This window comes from Triticum dicoccoides, chromosome 2A, assembly GCF_002162155.2.
Source record: "Triticum dicoccoides isolate Atlit2015 ecotype Zavitan chromosome 2A, WEW_v2.0, whole genome shotgun sequence".
Classification (NCBI taxonomy): Eukaryota; Viridiplantae; Streptophyta; class Magnoliopsida; order Poales; family Poaceae; genus Triticum; species Triticum dicoccoides.
In genome coordinates, this window is record NC_041382.1 from 544,618,822 (window position 1) to 544,636,053 (window position 17,232).

The 17,232-nt window shown below is 44.2% G+C and overlaps 5 non-coding genes across 5 annotated transcripts; all 5 read right to left on the bottom strand.

Moving 5' to 3' along the window:
* Positions 1-16,007: 16,007 nt before the first annotated feature.
* LOC119360011 lies at positions 16,008-16,094 on the bottom strand. Its single transcript, XR_005172787.1, has one exon. It is a non-coding gene; the product is annotated as a small nucleolar RNA SNOR75 (small nucleolar RNA).
* Positions 16,095-16,165: 71 nt separating this feature from the next.
* Positions 16,166-16,252, bottom strand: LOC119360012. Its single transcript, XR_005172788.1, has one exon. It is a non-coding gene; the product is annotated as a small nucleolar RNA SNOR75 (small nucleolar RNA).
* Positions 16,253-16,282: 30 nt separating this feature from the next.
* LOC119359972 lies at positions 16,283-16,428 on the bottom strand. The gene has a single exon (XR_005172753.1). It is a non-coding gene; the product is annotated as a small nucleolar RNA F1/F2/snoR5a (small nucleolar RNA).
* Positions 16,429-16,515: 87 nt separating this feature from the next.
* On the bottom strand, positions 16,516-16,601 carry LOC119359895. The gene has a single exon (XR_005172727.1). It is a non-coding gene; the product is annotated as a small nucleolar RNA Z196/R39/R59 family (small nucleolar RNA).
* Positions 16,602-16,628: 27 nt separating this feature from the next.
* Positions 16,629-16,775, bottom strand: LOC119359996. Its single transcript, XR_005172775.1, has one exon. It is a non-coding gene; the product is annotated as a small nucleolar RNA snoR2/U65 (small nucleolar RNA).
* Positions 16,776-17,232: the final 457 nt, after the last annotated feature.

Sequence of the window (17,232 nt, forward strand, 5' to 3'; positions counted from 1 at the left end):
AATGATAATAAGAGTGAAAGATATTGTCGCTTTGAGAAGTATGTGAAAAGCAAGAGCTCCCCCTAAATTTGTGCATATCTTAAGATTTGCTTTGGACTGCAAATGCAAAATGAGTTAGGATCATGGGTTACTCTTCCATGTCACATACATCTTGGTGGAGCGCTCAAAATGATAAGAATTAAATACATGCACTCATCACCAAGCAAAGTGAATGATCATATAAGGGTAAGTAAGATAATATCATCTAACAAGCATAAGTGTAGCTTATGATCAACCACATGATCATCAATGTCTCACAGATAATAGCATAGTATCTCAAGCAATCAAAAGACAGACAAAGTTCAACCACCAAAGCAAGAGAGAATAAAAAGCAACGCTCTCTCTCGAAGCCTATGATCTATACATTTTTCTCCCCCTTTGGCAACAAGTTACCAAAAAGTTCATAGAAAATGCATAGCACTAAAACGTCTCTCAGGCTTGGTCTTCAGGTGGTGGTGTCCGGAGAACTCCAAGAACGAAGCCTTCAGTCGAAGTAGATGGAGCTGCTGGGGTAGGTGCTGGAGCTGGTGGCACTGAAGCTGTAGCTGGTGCAGATGAAGTGGCTCTAGTGTCTGGAACAGGCACTGCAGTTGATCTCTGAGCTCGAGGCACTCTGGCAAATGCATCAGTGGTTGTTCTGCCCTTCCTCTCCTGCATATCATCTTGTAGTTGCTCCACAGCTGACTGAATCTCAGTTACTTTGACATCCAAATCATAGAATTTTTTGCTCCACGATTCTTTCCAAGCTCTCCTGGTTTTGAGTCAGGGTGGCCAGTCCCTTCTCAATCCTCAGAGTTGATGCTATCAAATAACCAAGCTGGTCCTGCTTACTTTTTAAAAAGTACTCAGATGCCTCCTCTTGAGTTGGCATCTTGGCAGCCTTCTCTTTCTTTGCTTTCTCCTTCTCTTGAGCTTGTACTAATGATGGTTCATTCTCATTCATCACAACTTGATTATCCTCAAAGTCAGGATAGATAGGCAAGTGTTCCTTATCCAACAAGTATGTGCCTGTGCCCATCTTTGAGTTTATCAACTCCTGGATCTATGGGGCATATCCACAACTTCTTTTCTGGTCAGCTGCAGTCCTCTTGATAGTCTCAACTATAAGGCTCATGACCTTGAACTTCTGTGGCACATCAAATATATGTAGCAAGTTAATTGCATGGCCTCTGATCATTCCGTGATCACCAGACTTGGGCAAGAGAGTGTGCCTAAGGATCCAATTGATTGTTGGCAGCCCTGATAGCAAGTGTTTTACTGACCCAAACTGGTGAGTCTCAAGATCATCTTCAGGAATCTCCTTGTACATGTTTGCCATAGAGTTGTGATCCATCTTCTTCTTGGCATAGACATCCAAGTCATCTTCTTCTTCCTTAGGAGCATTGATCAGATTTGCCCATTCCTCAATAGTTGAGTGGTACCTTGTTCCTTCAGACATCCATACTATCCTGCCATCTGGATAGAAGTGTGTTGTGGAGTAGAATTGCATTATGAGCTCCTCATTCCACTTTGTGAGCTTCTGCCCAACAAAGTCTGCAACTCCACAAGCACTGAAGCTGTCAAACACACCAAGATAGTGTTCCTCATTTTCCTTGATATACTTCCAGTCGACCCACCTCATTTCACACACTATAGGCTTCTTGTCCAACAACACTGTCTCATAGAAGTCCTGTTGTTCCTTTGTGTGGAACCTGTAATCAACAACAGTCCTTCTCCTGGTAGCATATGGATCTGTCTCTCTCCATAGCCTCAACCCCGAGTCTCTCCTGATCTTGATGTTCTCAGCCACAGGATGAGCATCATTGTGGTATGGAATCTTGGGTTTGAGCTTTCTCAGGACTTGTCCTTCATCATCTTCATCAGCAGCAACTTCAGGCACTGGGGCCTTGTTCTTCTCAGCAGCTGGTATACTCCTGGTATTCCTCTTAGGTGCACTCTTGGGCTTGGAGGTTGCTTTGGGTGCTTCTTTGGGCTTTGATGAAGCAGCCCCTGTCCTGATAGCATCACCCATAAGCTTCTGGGCCTTAGGTGCTGGTGCAGCAACCTCTTCTTCCTCTTCCTCTTCAGAATCTCTCATGATTGAGGATCTCCCGAGCACTCTAGCAGTGGTCTTTTTGATCCTCTCCTTCCTCTTCTTCCCTTCTGCAGTAGCCTCTTTGGGTTCAGATCCCAAAGGGACTTGAGTAGAGGCTCTGGCCTTAGACATTAGAATTCTCTTTGCAGGAACCTTTTGCTTCATGCCTGGCTTAGTGGCAGCAACAATGCTATATTCCTTCTTAACCACTTTCTTCTTGGAAGTGGCCTCATCCTCAACTGCCACATAGTCTTCATCCTCAGACTCTGAAGTTTTCTTCTTCCTTGTTCTGGTGGCAGCTTTGGGCAAGTTGCTGGGAGTGCTCCTGCTACCATCATCTGAACTGCTAGATGGACTAGTGCCCTCACTCAGGTGAACCTGCTCCTCTGACCTGTTCTGGCTGTCACTCTGATCAAACATATTGCAAACACTGACAGCAGACCCTGTGAATAGATATAGATGAGATAGAGTGGATGAGCATCACAAAATGCAGAGGTTTTTGCAAAAGAATGAGTCAAAACCTTAGTTTTAGTTTTCCACAGAAAGCATTTCGGATCAACCGATTTGTAAACTCGGTGATACCGAAGCAGCTGTTGGAACCTAAACTAGTGAACTCGGTCAGACCGAGTCACAGTTCGGTGGCACCGAGACTGCTAGGGTTTCACAAAGTCCTGAACTCGGTCACACCGATTTGCAATTCTCGGTCAGACCGAAAATTACATGTGCAATGGCCTGAGTCGAATCGCTGGTACCGAGTTCCACAACTCGGTGGGTCCGAGATGGTTTCGGCGGAAACCTAGCCCTAAATTTTCAATTCAACTCTAATCTATGGAGTGTTTTGACTGGATAGAAGGTGGTAAGAATCATAATAAACACAATGTGCTAGGAATCGGACAGGGATAGCACTGTGATCGAGTCCATACCCTAGTTCGGTGATGAACTCGCTACAACGGCAACGGCGGGGAAGAATTCCATTGACGGCGGCGGAGACCAGCGACGGGAGGTGGCTGGCGACGAGGAAGACGATCCGGAGACCCAGGAGGCAGAGCGAACTATGCGCGGGCAAAGGGGTTTCGGAGAAATTTCCAAAATTTTGCCCGTGAGTATATATATAGCCCGACCCTGTCGGTGTGACCGAGTGGAGCAACTCGGTGGCACCGAGATTCATAACTGCAAGCAGTTACTGAAACTCGGTGTGACCGAAATGTTCAAATCGGTTGCACCGAGATTGAAAACCTGGATCGACTTAGTGATCTCGGTATGACCGAAATGGAGGAATTGGTCAGACCGAAAAGCACAAAGAAGTTTTGGAAGTTTAAGTCTATGACGAATCGGGGACTCCGAGTGCTCCTCACACAGAGTGGTTCGAATATGACTTGATCAAATTTTGTGATGTAGCATGAATAGAGTTTGAGACGAGAAAAGCATAGATAGCTAGAGAGGGTTCTTAGGCATTCTTGTCCATCCACTTGGCACAAGAAAAGAAAAACAATCAATCAAAACAACAAGTGGATGTCCTCGAATGAGTGAAATATGTAATAAACATGCTCACACAATAAAATGGCAATTGAAATATGTGGCAAAGCATGCACAACCAATTCTAGCATCTATCAAACAATTTGCGATGACTAGGTCATCTATATGAGTATATTGACTTAGCTGTCAAATGAGAACATTTGATCATAGGTCATACTCATCGTTTAAGCACAAGTGGGGTTACCACTTTTACATAAAGCATTGTTGTGTTCACACCATTAGAGTTGCTTTAGCTCAATTCTTAGAGTAAAGCTCCCCCTAGATGTGAGATCCCCCCTAAGAGGGATGAACTAACCTTGGGTTTTGTCGATGATGACTTCATGTAGATGTTGAAGATGTGGATGCTCAATGTTGATGTAGATCATTTGGAGCTATCCATTGGAGTGAGTTGCACTTTCAATACCTACACGGGTTAGTCCCACAAGGAACAAACAAGGATATCCATGGACATAGAGTGATGCACACACAAGATGATGTCTATGAAAGCTTTTAGGTTACCTTGTCCCTTGTCTTACCAACAAGAGGGTTTGTGACTCCTTGAACTAGTGCAAGATGTGGAAGTTGATTGCACTTGTTCTTGCCAAGATGATAAGAGTGAAGTATGTTGGCGGAGTCACCCTCAAGAACTCTCTAGTTCTTCTTCGGGATCCACACCATCTTGATGGGAATCCTCGGTGTTGTAGTTGTACTTGATGAAGTGGAACTTGAAGTAGTCTTGGGAACCCACTTGACCAAGGACTTAGGAGCTTCTTCAAATGCATAAATTTCCTCTTGAAGCTTGTCCTTGCCTTTTTGCTTGTGGTCTTGTGGTGGAAGATCATCTTGAGCTTGTGTCCCTTTGAGAGAAGTAGGATCATACTTCTCTTGTTGAGGAACAAACTTCGTCTTGGGGTATTGATCTTCTTCCCACTCGACTCCATTGGCATAGAACTTTCGTTCAAAACCAACACCTTGATTCTTCCGGTGCCTTCCTTGCTTGCATACAATTTCCTCGAATTGCTTACTTCCGGCAAGGCTCTTGTAAACACCTTTCTCTATAGTTCCCTTCAATAAGCTATTTTCTTGCTCAAGTGTAACTTGGCTAAGAGAATCATTAGTGGAATCAATAGAACTACTAGAAGCAACAATGTTGGATTTAGCATGATTATTGTTACTACTAGAGGAAGAATCTTTCTTGTTCCTGTTACTAGACTTGACCTGAGGCATGTAAGTGGATAAGAGTAAACGTTTGGCAATGTAAGAAGAACTTTTCTTGCGAAGATCATCATTGATTGCTTTTAAGAACTCATGCTCTTGCTCAAGGTTGAGCTTTTCAAAGCGTAATTTCTCATGAGTCCTTAAAAGTTCTCGATGATCTCCTAAGATAGTTTCATGAGCTAACTTAAGAGTGTTTAGTTCTTTAGTTAGAGACTCAATATTCTCCTTATCATTGTCATTCGTTTTATCTTGATTAGCATGATTAATTGACGTTTCATCATAGTATTCATCACTAGAGTTGTCAACAAGTAAATCATCATCACCTAACAAGTCATCTTCATCACTATTGAAATCAACATACTCGGGGTGTGATACCTTTGGGCCTTTAGCCATGAAGCATGTTCCAACTCCTTCATTTGGTGAGTCAAATATGTCGTAGGAGTTGGTTGGCACAAGTGCTAGACCGGCAACACCTTCATCTTGAGTATATTCAGAGTCGGAGTGATAGCTTCTCTCGGAGTGGTTGTCGGAGTCAGAGCCGGATACCCATTCACCAACATGAGCTTGATGTATTTGTTTTGTGTAGCTCCTTGATGACTTGTCCTTTCTTTCCGAATCCTTGCTTCTCCGTGAGGGTCTTCGTTCATAACGATCATCTCTACTCCTTTCTCTAGATGGTGATTCTTCTCTTCTACTTCTTCTCTTGGGAGAATCTTCTCTTCTCTTGTAGGGGGCCGTACACTCATTGGAATAGTGTCCAGGCCTTCCACAATTGTAGCAATTTCGCTCTCGACTAGAAGATGTTTTGTCATTGTAGGACCTTGACTTGGAGCTTCTCTCTTTGCTTCTACTCATGTAGAACTTGTTGAAGTTCTTCACCATTAAGCTCAATTCTTCATTGAAGGTTTCTTTCTCACTCGATGATGTGGGGGCTTCACATGAGGCTTTGTAAGCACCACTTGATTTGTTGTGAAGTTCCTCTTTATCCTTGAGTGACATCTCATGAGCAACAATTCTTCCGATGACTTCCGTTGGCTTGAGATCTTTGTAATTGGGCATCATTTGGATCAATGTGCACATGGTATCATATTTTCCATCCAAGGCTCTTAGGATCTTCTTGATGATGAATCTATCGGTCATCTCTTCACTCCCTAAGCCGGCAATCTCATTTGTGATAAGAGCAAGCCTGGAGTATATTTCAGCGACACCTTCACCACCCTTCATTTTGAACTTGTCAAGTTGACTTTGAAGCACATCCAATTTGGATTCCTTGACGGAGTCGGTACCTTTGTGCATATCAATCAAAGTATCCCAAATTTCCTTTGCATTCTCAAGACGGCTGATTTTGTTAAATTCTTCGGGGCACAATCCGTTGAAGAGGATATCACAAGCTTGAGCGTTGTATTGCAGCATCTTCAACTCTTCCGCGGTAGCTTCACGATTCGGTTCTTTCCCATCAAAGAATTCACCTTGCAAGCCAATACACACAATAGTCCAAACGGCGGGGTTATGTCCAAGAATATGCATTTTCATCTTATGCTTGCAACTAGCAAAATTAGTGCCATCAAAGTAAGGACCTCTACGGTGATAATTTCCCTCGCTAGACGTCATACTCTCCTAGGTTGTGAGACTAAGGCTATGACCACCAAAAGCTATGGAAATCAAAGAAAATGGAGACCAAAGCTCTGATACCACTTGTAGGATCGAAAGTATGTCTAGAGGGGGGGTGATTAGACTACTTGACCAAATAAAAATCTAGCCTTTTCCCAATTTTAGTTCTTGGCAGATTTTAGCTATCTTAGCAAGCAATCTCCACACAATTCAAGCAAGCATGCAAAAGAGTATATGAGCAGCGGAAAGTAAAGCATGCAACTTGCAAGAATGTAAAGGGAAGGGTTTGGAGGATTCAAACGCAATTGGAGACACGGATGTTTTTGTCGTGGTTCCGATAGGTGGTGCTATCGTACATCCACGTTGATGGAGACTTCAACCCACGGAGGGTAACGGTTGCGCGAGTCCACGGAGGGCTCCACCCACGAAGGGTCCACGAAGAAGCAACCTTGTCTATTCCATCACGGTCGTCGCCCACGAAGGACTTGCCTCACTAGCGGTAGATCTTCACGAAGTAGGCGATCTCCTTGCCCTTACAAACTCCTTGGTTCAACTCCACAATCTTGTCGGAGGCTCCCACGTGACACCTAGCCAATCTAGGAGACACCACTCTCCAAGAAGTAACAAATGGTGTGTTGATGATGAACTCCTTGCTCTTGTGCTTCAAATGATAGTCTCCCCAACACTCAACTCTCTCTCACAGGATTTGGATTTGGTGGAAAGAAGATTTGAGTGGAAAGCAATTTGGGGAAGGCTAGAGATCAAGATTCATATGGTTGGAATGGAATATCTTGACCTCAACACAAGTGTAGGTGGTTCTCTCTCAGAAAATGTGTATTGGAAGTGTAGGTATGTTCTGATGGCTCTGTCCACGAATGAAGAGTGGGTGGAGGGGTATATATATAGCCTCCACACAAAATCTAACCGTTACACACAATTTGCCAAACTCGGTGGGAACGAATGGTTAAACTCGGTCGGACCGATTCAGCAAACCTAGTGACCGTTAGGATTTTCGGTGGGACTGAGATGCAACTCGGTAGGACCGATATGGTTAGGGTTAGGGCATAACGTAATCTCGGTGTGGCCGATTACACAAACTTGGTGGGACCGATTTTGGTAATAAGCTAACCAGAGAGTTGGTCAGGTAAACTCGGTGGGACCGATTCGCTCATCTCGGTGAGACCGAAATGTTACAAAAGGGAAACAAAGAGTTTACATTGCAATCTCGGTGGGACCGATTGCTCATCTCGGTAAGACCGAAACATTACGAAGGGAAGCAGAGAGATTACAATCCCATCTCGATGAGACCGATTTGCTTAGGGTTTGTGGCAGTGGCTATGACATTTGAAACTCGGTGGTGCCGGATAGAAAGAAACGATGGGGCCGAGTTTGACTTTTGGTTGAGGTCATATGTGGATGTGGGAAGGTAGTTGAGGATTTTGGAGCATATCACTAAGCATTTTGAGCAAGCAAGCCATTAAGCAACACCTCATCCCTCCTTGATAGTATTGGCTTTTTCTATAGACTCAATGTGATCTTGGATCACTAAAATATAAAATGTAGAGTCTTGAGCTTCAAGCTTGAGCCAAACTTTTTGTCCTTAGAATTTTAAGGGATCCACTTTCCTCATCCATGCCATGTCATTCATTGAGCTTTTCCTGAAATATTAATCTTGGAATAATGTTAGCTCAATGAGCTACATGTTGTTAGGAATTACCAAAACCACCCAGGGATAGTTGTACTTTCAATTTTCTACATGATGATAGAAGGTTTGCTATGTTGCTTCGGTGGCTCTGAATGGAATGTTGGAGGCTTTGATTAAACTAGGGTTTGAAACAACAGCTATATTTGGTTATATCAGTGGCTCCGAGTGAAAATGGTTCGATGGCACCGAATGAAGTTGATTAAGTTGGTATAGTAGAAATTCTTCAAGGAGTTTTGGAGTTGATCTTTATGCACATGGACCAAAGAGCTTATTGTCATATCCTCATTCCCTTTTGATAGTATCGACATGCCTATGGACTCAATGTGATCTTGCACTAAAATAAAATGAAGAATTATTTTCACTCCTATGTTATTCATAGAAAGAACTTCTCCTGTAATGTACTTGAAGTACAATTAGTACTTCGAGATATATTGGCACAAATTATCCTTAGGGACTAAAGATGCACTTTCATTAGGGCCGATAGCGGGCATGGGAGCATAGGCAGGATTAGGCCCATCGGGCTAGGGACCGCCAACCTAGGTTAATACGTTGTGTCAATTATGTTGCGTTTCACCCAAAAAACATGTATGTTGTGCTCTGTTGTCAAATTTTATCTTGTTGAACAGGCTAAAATGTTACACAATCAATCAAAATATTCTCATAATCATATCATTTATCATTTTTATTTATAACACATCAAATATGGATAATAGATATATTCTCTAGAAATAAAATTGTCTTAAAGCATCTCAAGATAATGTAAAATAGTAATCGTACCCAAAAAATATATCATTTGGGAACCTCCAGGCCAAAAAAACGTTCACAAATGCCCTGTATATGGTACCCCAAAAGAAATATATTTCGCCCAAAATTTTACTAAAAGTGCTGCGTATAAAAAGGGAAACGTTTAAAAACGGCGCACCGTATGAATCTTCCGCCGGACGCGCGCCACGCTGGCGTCGTGCGCCCATGCGAAGCCACCCCCGCGCGAGACGCGTGTATTCTGGTGGACCCGCATGAACCGCCCCTTCCTTATCTTATCCTTTTGCACTCCATCCCCTACCTTCAGCCATTCCCCTCATCGTGTCGTGTTTCTTCTCTGCCTTCCATCTCCTCCACTGCCCATCCCCTTTCTTCTTCCCTGCGGCAAAATACGACCAGGAGGGGCACCAAAAAGCTCGCCGTCGACGCGCCCTGGCCGCTCCAAGCAACCTTGCGGCAACTGGGAAGTGAACGCCATGGCTGGCTTCGAGCGCTCTTCTCCACGGCCGTCGCAGCCGGACGCGCTAGTAGCCATGGCTGGCTTTCATTTTCCTGTCGTGAGAGCTGCATCCTAGGTGACGATGGTGATGCTGGAACCGTTCCAGCGATGAGCGAAAACCGGCAAGGCGAAGATACAAGAGGTGCTGGAACCCACTGATTGGAAAGCTGCAACTGGCACACGATATGCTAGAAGCAGTGTTCCCTGGAGCTGGAACCATCATCCATTTTTGCTGGAATCAGCAGCCACCGGTGGTGAAGACAACGAGGTACGGTGCTACTACCAGGGAGTTTTTTTGCTGGAACCAGATCCTGGAGATGCTGGAACCATCTTCTTTTTTTGCTGCAACCAGGCAGCTGCCGGGGTAAAGACGATGAGGTACGGTGCTACTACCATAAAAAAATTTCTGGAACCGGGCGGAGAAAAAGTTGCATCCGCTATCGATTGGTGATGCAATGGGATGGTGTCGAGATGTTTTGCTGGAACCGGCAAAAAAAATTGCTGGAACACGTAAGAATTTTTGCTGGAAGGATACAGGAGAAATTTGCAGCGGGCGGTGCAACTTTGAGTGTTTTGTTGGATTTGATTTTTTTGCTGCAACCAGCATGTGATTTTGCTACTACTGACAAACTAATGGTGTTTTGTGTGTTTGCTTTTTTTTGTTGAGGACACGGAGCGGTGGCGGTGGCTCAGGGATGTTGCAACCACGGTGGCACGCGCTAGAACCGGTCGGCAGGCGAGCTGCATTTATCAATGAAACATGGGCGTCTGTCGGCGGCGAGCAGCGGTAGAGAGCACAGTGGCGGCTGTCGACGGCGACAAACGGGGGAGGGCAACCGGGCGCTACGTTGCGCGACGCGGCGATGACGAGGCGGCCGCCATGGCCTGCGATGTTTCTTCAGATTTGAAACGCGAACACGGATGAGAAGGAAGAAGACGACCTTGATGAACGAGCATCCAACGGCTCAGGGTGGGCCAATCGGGTGGCTGGGGCGCGGCCGGCCGAAACTTTGGGCCAGCGCGTATTAGTCGCCGTATAAAAAACGCCTTAACAGGAAGCCAACCACCCGCAAAATCTCCCCCCATGACCGTCGCAACCCCACGCCGATTCTAATAGATTGTTGTCACCACATGCTGCAACCGCGACTTCATTGGCCGTCCCTTAGCCCTGTTGCCACCTGAGAGCTTTTTTTTAGGGAAGGCCATCATGGCTAGCTTTATTGCAAATTAAAGAGGTAAAACATCATCCACAAGTCTGGAGACAAGACAGCCGAGAGGCTCGTCCGTCCAGCTACTAGAAATCTTATTACAAAAACTATGTTTAGCTAGCACATGTGTCGCATCATTACATGAACGACGGCAATGATTAAAATTGACCTTCCCAATAGACATAGCCGCATCCACACACTCCACAAAAATTGCCGCTGCAGTGTCCCACCATCTTGTTTGTCCAGTGCAAGAATCAATCACCATGAGGGAATCAGACTCTGCTTCAACTCGAGAAAAACCCAAGGTATTGGCAAATACCAGTCCATCGCGCATAGCCAACGCTTCAGTGGTCACCACATCCGCTGCAAACTGAATATAGTGACATTGGGCAGCCAGAAAGTTTCCTTTGTGATCCCTAATGACCGCCGCCGTAGCTCCAGTTCCATCGTCCAAATGGAAAGACTCATCCACATTGACTTTCACAAAGTTCGGCTCTGGTTTTCTCCATGTTTGCTCCTGTATAGACCGATTCCTACTATTTATCTGATGGTAGTTATTTGCTATAGCTAGGACAGAGAATGGCCATGCGTTAACTCACGCCTAACCCACCATAGATACCAAACTCCAACAACCAGCACCTGTTTCACATCAAGACTGGGTTTAAGAGGTAGTGTCGTGTCCTCCGCCAACAGTAGATGTTCAAAAATGATAGATCCCGAGCGGTCAACTGTTATAGCTTCTTCGATTATATCCAGAATACCTAGTTTTTGCCGTAGATCATGAGCATGTGTGCATTCGAAGAACAGATGGCGTACATCTTCCTCAGCCTGGTGATAGATCGGGCACGACCCAAGCCTACATGTCTGTTTGTGAGTATTGCTTTCAAATGGATTATTCCGTGGAGAGCATGCCAACAGAAAATCTGTACCTTACGAGGGACTTGCAGTTTCCAAACTCTACTCCAGATTTCCAGTGAAGTTGAGCCAGACGAACCTGCCAAAACTTTTGCATGTTGTCGGTAAGTCTGACACCATTGTATGTGATAAGCTGATCGGACTGAAAAGACCCCTCTCCGATCAGGATTCCAGGCAATGAAGTCCTCAAAAGCTGCAGTATTCAAAGGAATTTGCAAAATCCTTCGGACATCCACCGGGTTGAAGATAGAGCGGATCAGCAATTCATCCCATGCACCGGTGTAAGGGTCAATGAGGTCGCTAACCGTAGAAAGGATAGATTGTCCCCTGCTCGAAATTACCCTCCTGTTAGGGCTCGATGGTACTCAGGGATCGGTCCATATTTTCACATTCTCACCGATTCCAATTCGCCAAATATATCCCAATTTAAAAGTCTCTAATCCCTTCATTATACTCTGCCACGTGAAGGAAGCTCCATTTTTTAGAGTTGCTTGGAGTAAGCTTTCATTCGGGTAGTACTTTGCTTTCAGAACCCAAGCACATAGCAACTCCGGATTGTTGATGAGACGCCAACACTGCTTAGAGAGCATAGCCAAGTTGAAGGAATAAAGATCCCTGAAGCCCATTCCCCCTTCATTCTTTGGATAACAGAGTTTCCACCAAGTGTACCAATGCATTCTTTGATATTCGTCATCACCCCACCAGAATTGAGCTATCAAATCAGTTATCTCCTTACAAATCCCCTTCAGTAGGCTGAATACTAACATGGCAAAGACAGGGATTGCTTGAGCTACAGATTTAATAAGTATTTCCTTACCACCTATAGATAGTTGCTTCTCCATCCATCCTTTCAATCTTTCTTTTATTCTTTCACAGAAGTATCTGAAGCAGTCACTCCTATCTGCTCCTACCATTGCCGGCAACCCAAGATATTTGTCAGACAAAGCTTCAGTATCAATATGTAGTAGTTGACAAACCTCAGTTTTTGTTACCACAGGGGTGTTAGGGCTGAAGTACACACTAGATTTTGATAGGCTCACCAATTGTCCCGAACTCTGACAGTAGGTATCCAGAACATGTTGTAAGGAAGCTGCATTTAGGACATCTGTGTTCATGAGAATGAGAGAATCATCAACAAATAAAAGATGTGATACTGATGGTGCATTAGCTTCTTCTTCAAACTATGGGGATAGACCTTCTATGCCACTAGCTTCTTCTTCAAACTCCAATAGACTGGAAAGACCTTCTGCACACAATAGGAACAAATATGGGGATAGGGGGTCACCCTGACGAATGCCTCTCGTAGGTGTGAAAGACCCTGTTTCATGAGAATTAAATCTTACTCTGTAGCTGACCGAGCTTACACATGACATCATCATCTCAATAAATTGGTCGTGGAAGCCCAATGCTGACATCATATCATGAAGAAAGGACCACTCCACCCTGTCATATGCTTTATGCATATCTAACTTGACTGCACATAACCCTGTTCGGCCAGCTCTTTTATTCTTGATCTTTTGTATACGTTCATATGCAATTAGAATATTGTCAGTGATCATCCTCCCAGGAACAAAGGCACTTTGGGTTGGTGAAATAATATCAGGTAGAATAATTTTCAGACGGAAAGCTAGCATTTTGGACACAATTTTATATAGGACATTGCAAAGACTAATTGGGCGAAATTGAGTTACCAGCTCTGGAGTATCCATCTTCGGGATCATAACAATCATTGTCTCATTCCATTCAGGTGGGATCTTCCTAGAATTAATAGCTAGCAGGACTTCTTGTGTAATCATCTCCCAGAATATGCCAATATTTTTTGAAAAAAAATGGCATGAAGCCCATCGGGGCCTGGGCCTTAAGATCACCAATGCTAAACACGGCCTTCCTCACATCATCAGCCATGTACTGGCGTAGTAGGAAGTCGTTCATCGGAAAGGTTACTTTGCTCTGAACTTTCTGAAGTATGCTAGAGTCTGTGTGCTGCACTTCGGAAGTGAACAGGTGAGAGAAATAATTCTGAATATGTGAGCTCAAGTCCGGAATACCTTCCATCCAGTTCCCCCCTTCATCTTTGAGCCTTTTTATAAAGTTATTCTTCCTACGTGCCGACGTGAAATCTTGGAAGAAGCCTGTATTCCAGTCTCCACTAGTCAACCAAGTGGCCCTTGAACGTTGCATAACTTGTATTTCTTCTAGCTCGAGGAGGTATTCAATTAGTTCAGCAATTTCTTTTATTCTTTCTTCACTTTCATCATTCAACGGACCAGCCATAACCTTCTCTAATTCTCTTTGAGCTTTGCGCAACCTTTTCTTAGGTTTCTTCAGTACTCTTTGGTCCCAGTCATGGAAGGTATCATGCATTTTATTTAGTTTCTATGATATGGAGTTCAAGCCTCCATCTACTCCAGCTGCATTCCATGCCTCCATGACGATATTATTAAAATTTTCCTCTCTTAACCACCTTGCTTCAAATCTCTTCGGATGCGCTGCTCCTATAGCCGTATTAGTAAAATTATAACATTCAGTATTTACCAATAGAGGTCGTCCAATAGGGAGTTTCTCATATTGCACTTGATAGTAATCAGTGACCTCATTCCGCGTGATACCCACGAATCTGATCAGTTTCTTCATCACATTCAACTCCACTCTAACTCTAACAAATTCTCTTGCAAAACCAACCGACAGTGTAGTTTGTATCTCAGTCACCTTGCCCATCTTCCTACACATCCCTTTGATGACTGCTGGAATTAGATAGTTATCTGGTAGTTTCAGAATTCTTGCCCAAACTGTTATCTTATTTAGAACAACATATCTTATTTAGAACAACATATCTTAGGTTCTGAAACCCATCATATTCTTCGATCAGTAGGCCTTGATCTCGAAATAACCAAGGACCCATATTCATAGCAGTGTTCCAATCTCCTAAGCACCCGAATTGGACCGTGAACAGGTTGTCCTCAATCTTGTGCCACCGTGGCTCTTTCGTCGGGTTCCATGCCGATCTCATGTCAGCATACAGGGCAGACGGACTAAATCCCTTCGCTATGTGTACCTTAGGAATCGCCAACCACTTAGCTGCAACCTGTTCTTCCTGGAATTCTTCTTCCCAAACAAACTGATCCTCCTCATCCTCCTGGAGTTCAAGCTGCCCCAGCAAATCCTCGATAGGTTCAGAGCGCTGCCTCGATCCCCCTGCTTCCGCCTAAGAACCCATCATGTGAACCACTCCAAAACCCTAACTTTTCTTGCGGATGAGAACGAGACCCTCGCCCCTCGCCTCCCCGTTTGATAAAGTTCCAGGCGGGGAGATGGGTTGGGAGGGGATTGATAACTCTCGGCGGTACCGCCGCAAGGATAGATAGACTTCTTGGCGGGTGCGCCGCCGGAACTCAAAACCCTACTTTAGGGGAGATAGACTCCTTGCTCTATCTCCCTTGGATCCATCACCGCCACCGCCCTTGCAGCGGTTTTGCTGCAAAACCGCCACCGTCCATCGCCATCGATTAGTCGCCGCCACGACCGCCGCCGAGTCAATGGGCATGGCGCCATCGTATTTGACTCCCCCGTCCAGCCCCTCGAGGATCCCAATGCCATTCCTTGCTGTCCCGGCGACCATCTCAGCCTCAACGACCTCCACCGGCTAAAAATGCGTTTCCTTTCTTCACATCCCATGTTTCAATTGTTTTTCCAATTTTTGGGTACCAACTCCTCCAGAAAAGCAGAAACATTTCTGGAGCAAACAAATTTTTTTTGCCTTTTGTTGGAGATGCTCTAAAATCACCTTTGTTTGGGAAATTGAGATGCCCAGCGGAACTGGAATCAGAATGCAAGAAGCCTGTCTGGCTTCTGATGTTGTTTTTTACAGCAGTCTGGCTACTGATGTCACTTTAGATCTGTGTATAGTTTCTCTATTCTTCCGTTGCATTCATTGCGCAAAAGGTAGACAGCGTTTTGGTTTCATTTTCCTTTCATTGCCGAACGTTCTGGTGGATTCAGTAACTGCACATTTTACTTCATTAATCAAAAATTATGGCCATGCCATGTTTTTGGCATGAATCAGCTCTTGCTTAGTCCAGATCTCACATCAAACATTGTCTGCAGGAAATCTCCTGTACAAGGTGAAACAAAGAGAGAGCCATTGTAAGATGAGTTTCTTCAGAAATTAAAATTTGCTGCAACTCAACATTCAGAATGAGTAAGAGGAACCCAAGCAAAAGATTTAACTAAGCTAATGTTCCCTCAGACAAATGCCTCAACATTTGTAGAAATGAGAGTTGTTTTGCTTGGGTTCTACAAAATAACTCTCATTCTGAATGAGTAAGAGGAACCCAAGCAAAGTAAGAGGAACATTCTGAAGGATTTGCTGCAACAATTGTATTCCTCATCATGCCAGCAACACAATCTCTACAAAATAACTTGAAAAGAGAAACCCAAGCAAAGGATATAACTAAGCTAATGTTCCCTCAGACAAATGCCTCAATTGTCCACACGGTTTAATAGAATGGATTACATCAGACTCGTCATCTGTTTTCATCATCACAGAGAACCAAGACAAACAGCACACAGGCGAATAAAAAAAAGCGGCTACATGACAGAAAAGGGGATAAAGAAGGGTGTTCTCTCAGACAAATGCCTCGTATTGTCCCCATGGTTTAAGGAATGTATTGTATCGGACATCTAATCAGTGTTGATCATCACCAAGAACAAACAACAAACAATATTAGAAAACTAGTAAATGTAAACGGGGGTATAGTAACAGGAAGCTCCGGGTATGGGAGCAGCCCGTGTCGCAAAAACCCGTTTCCTTCTCGCTCTCTGCCAATCTAACGAGAAACAAGGCCATTGAAAGAGACCAAGCATCAGATACCTCATGGCATTCGTCCTACCATACAAATCAAATCACAGATCCTATATAAGCAAATCAAAGAAAGATGGGGATTTTCCAACACTAAATCAGAGAAGAAAGTGCAATCTCAGTCGAAAGATGGTGATTGTTGTTGAGATAATCACAGAGGAACTCAGCATAATTAAACAATTACATCACCGATTGCAACCAATCGAACAAGATTAAGTAGCAAGAAGTGTAATCACAGAAAACGGCTCTGTGTACCGACTTAATCACAGCCACAGGTTCCTATCAAATGTGAAATGTCCAAAAACTCACTGTTGGCACAATGTAGCATCTCCGGTCAAGGCTTGTGGCTACAGGAGACGTGGCATCGGGCCCAAGAAAATAAATTCGAAAGCACACAGCCCAATCAAGCAGGTGCAAATGGGCATTTTCATCCCAGAGCAAACCACATCGGTTATGATACAGGGAAAGACACTTGCAGCGGTAGAGAAGAAGCTAATGTTTACAGTGTGATGCAGCACTTTCTGGTCCGAGCTCTTCAATGTAGTTCTGCATGGGATTCTTGAAATCGTCCCAAGGGTGTCTGTATATCAACGCTCACTGAGAAAAAAAACTCCTCAAGATCACATCCACTATCTCACAAACATAGAAAAACTTTGGGACAGAGTGACTTGCTTTTCTTCCACAACAAGAATAAAAAATCTCTTCGCGTGATATGCCGACGGAAAGGGCCCAGAAAATCATCGAGTAATCAGATCCAGGTGAGTTGAAAGCCGACTGGGTTTTCAATCTAGCAAGATGGCAGGATGATTTGCCCATTGGCTGGAATGG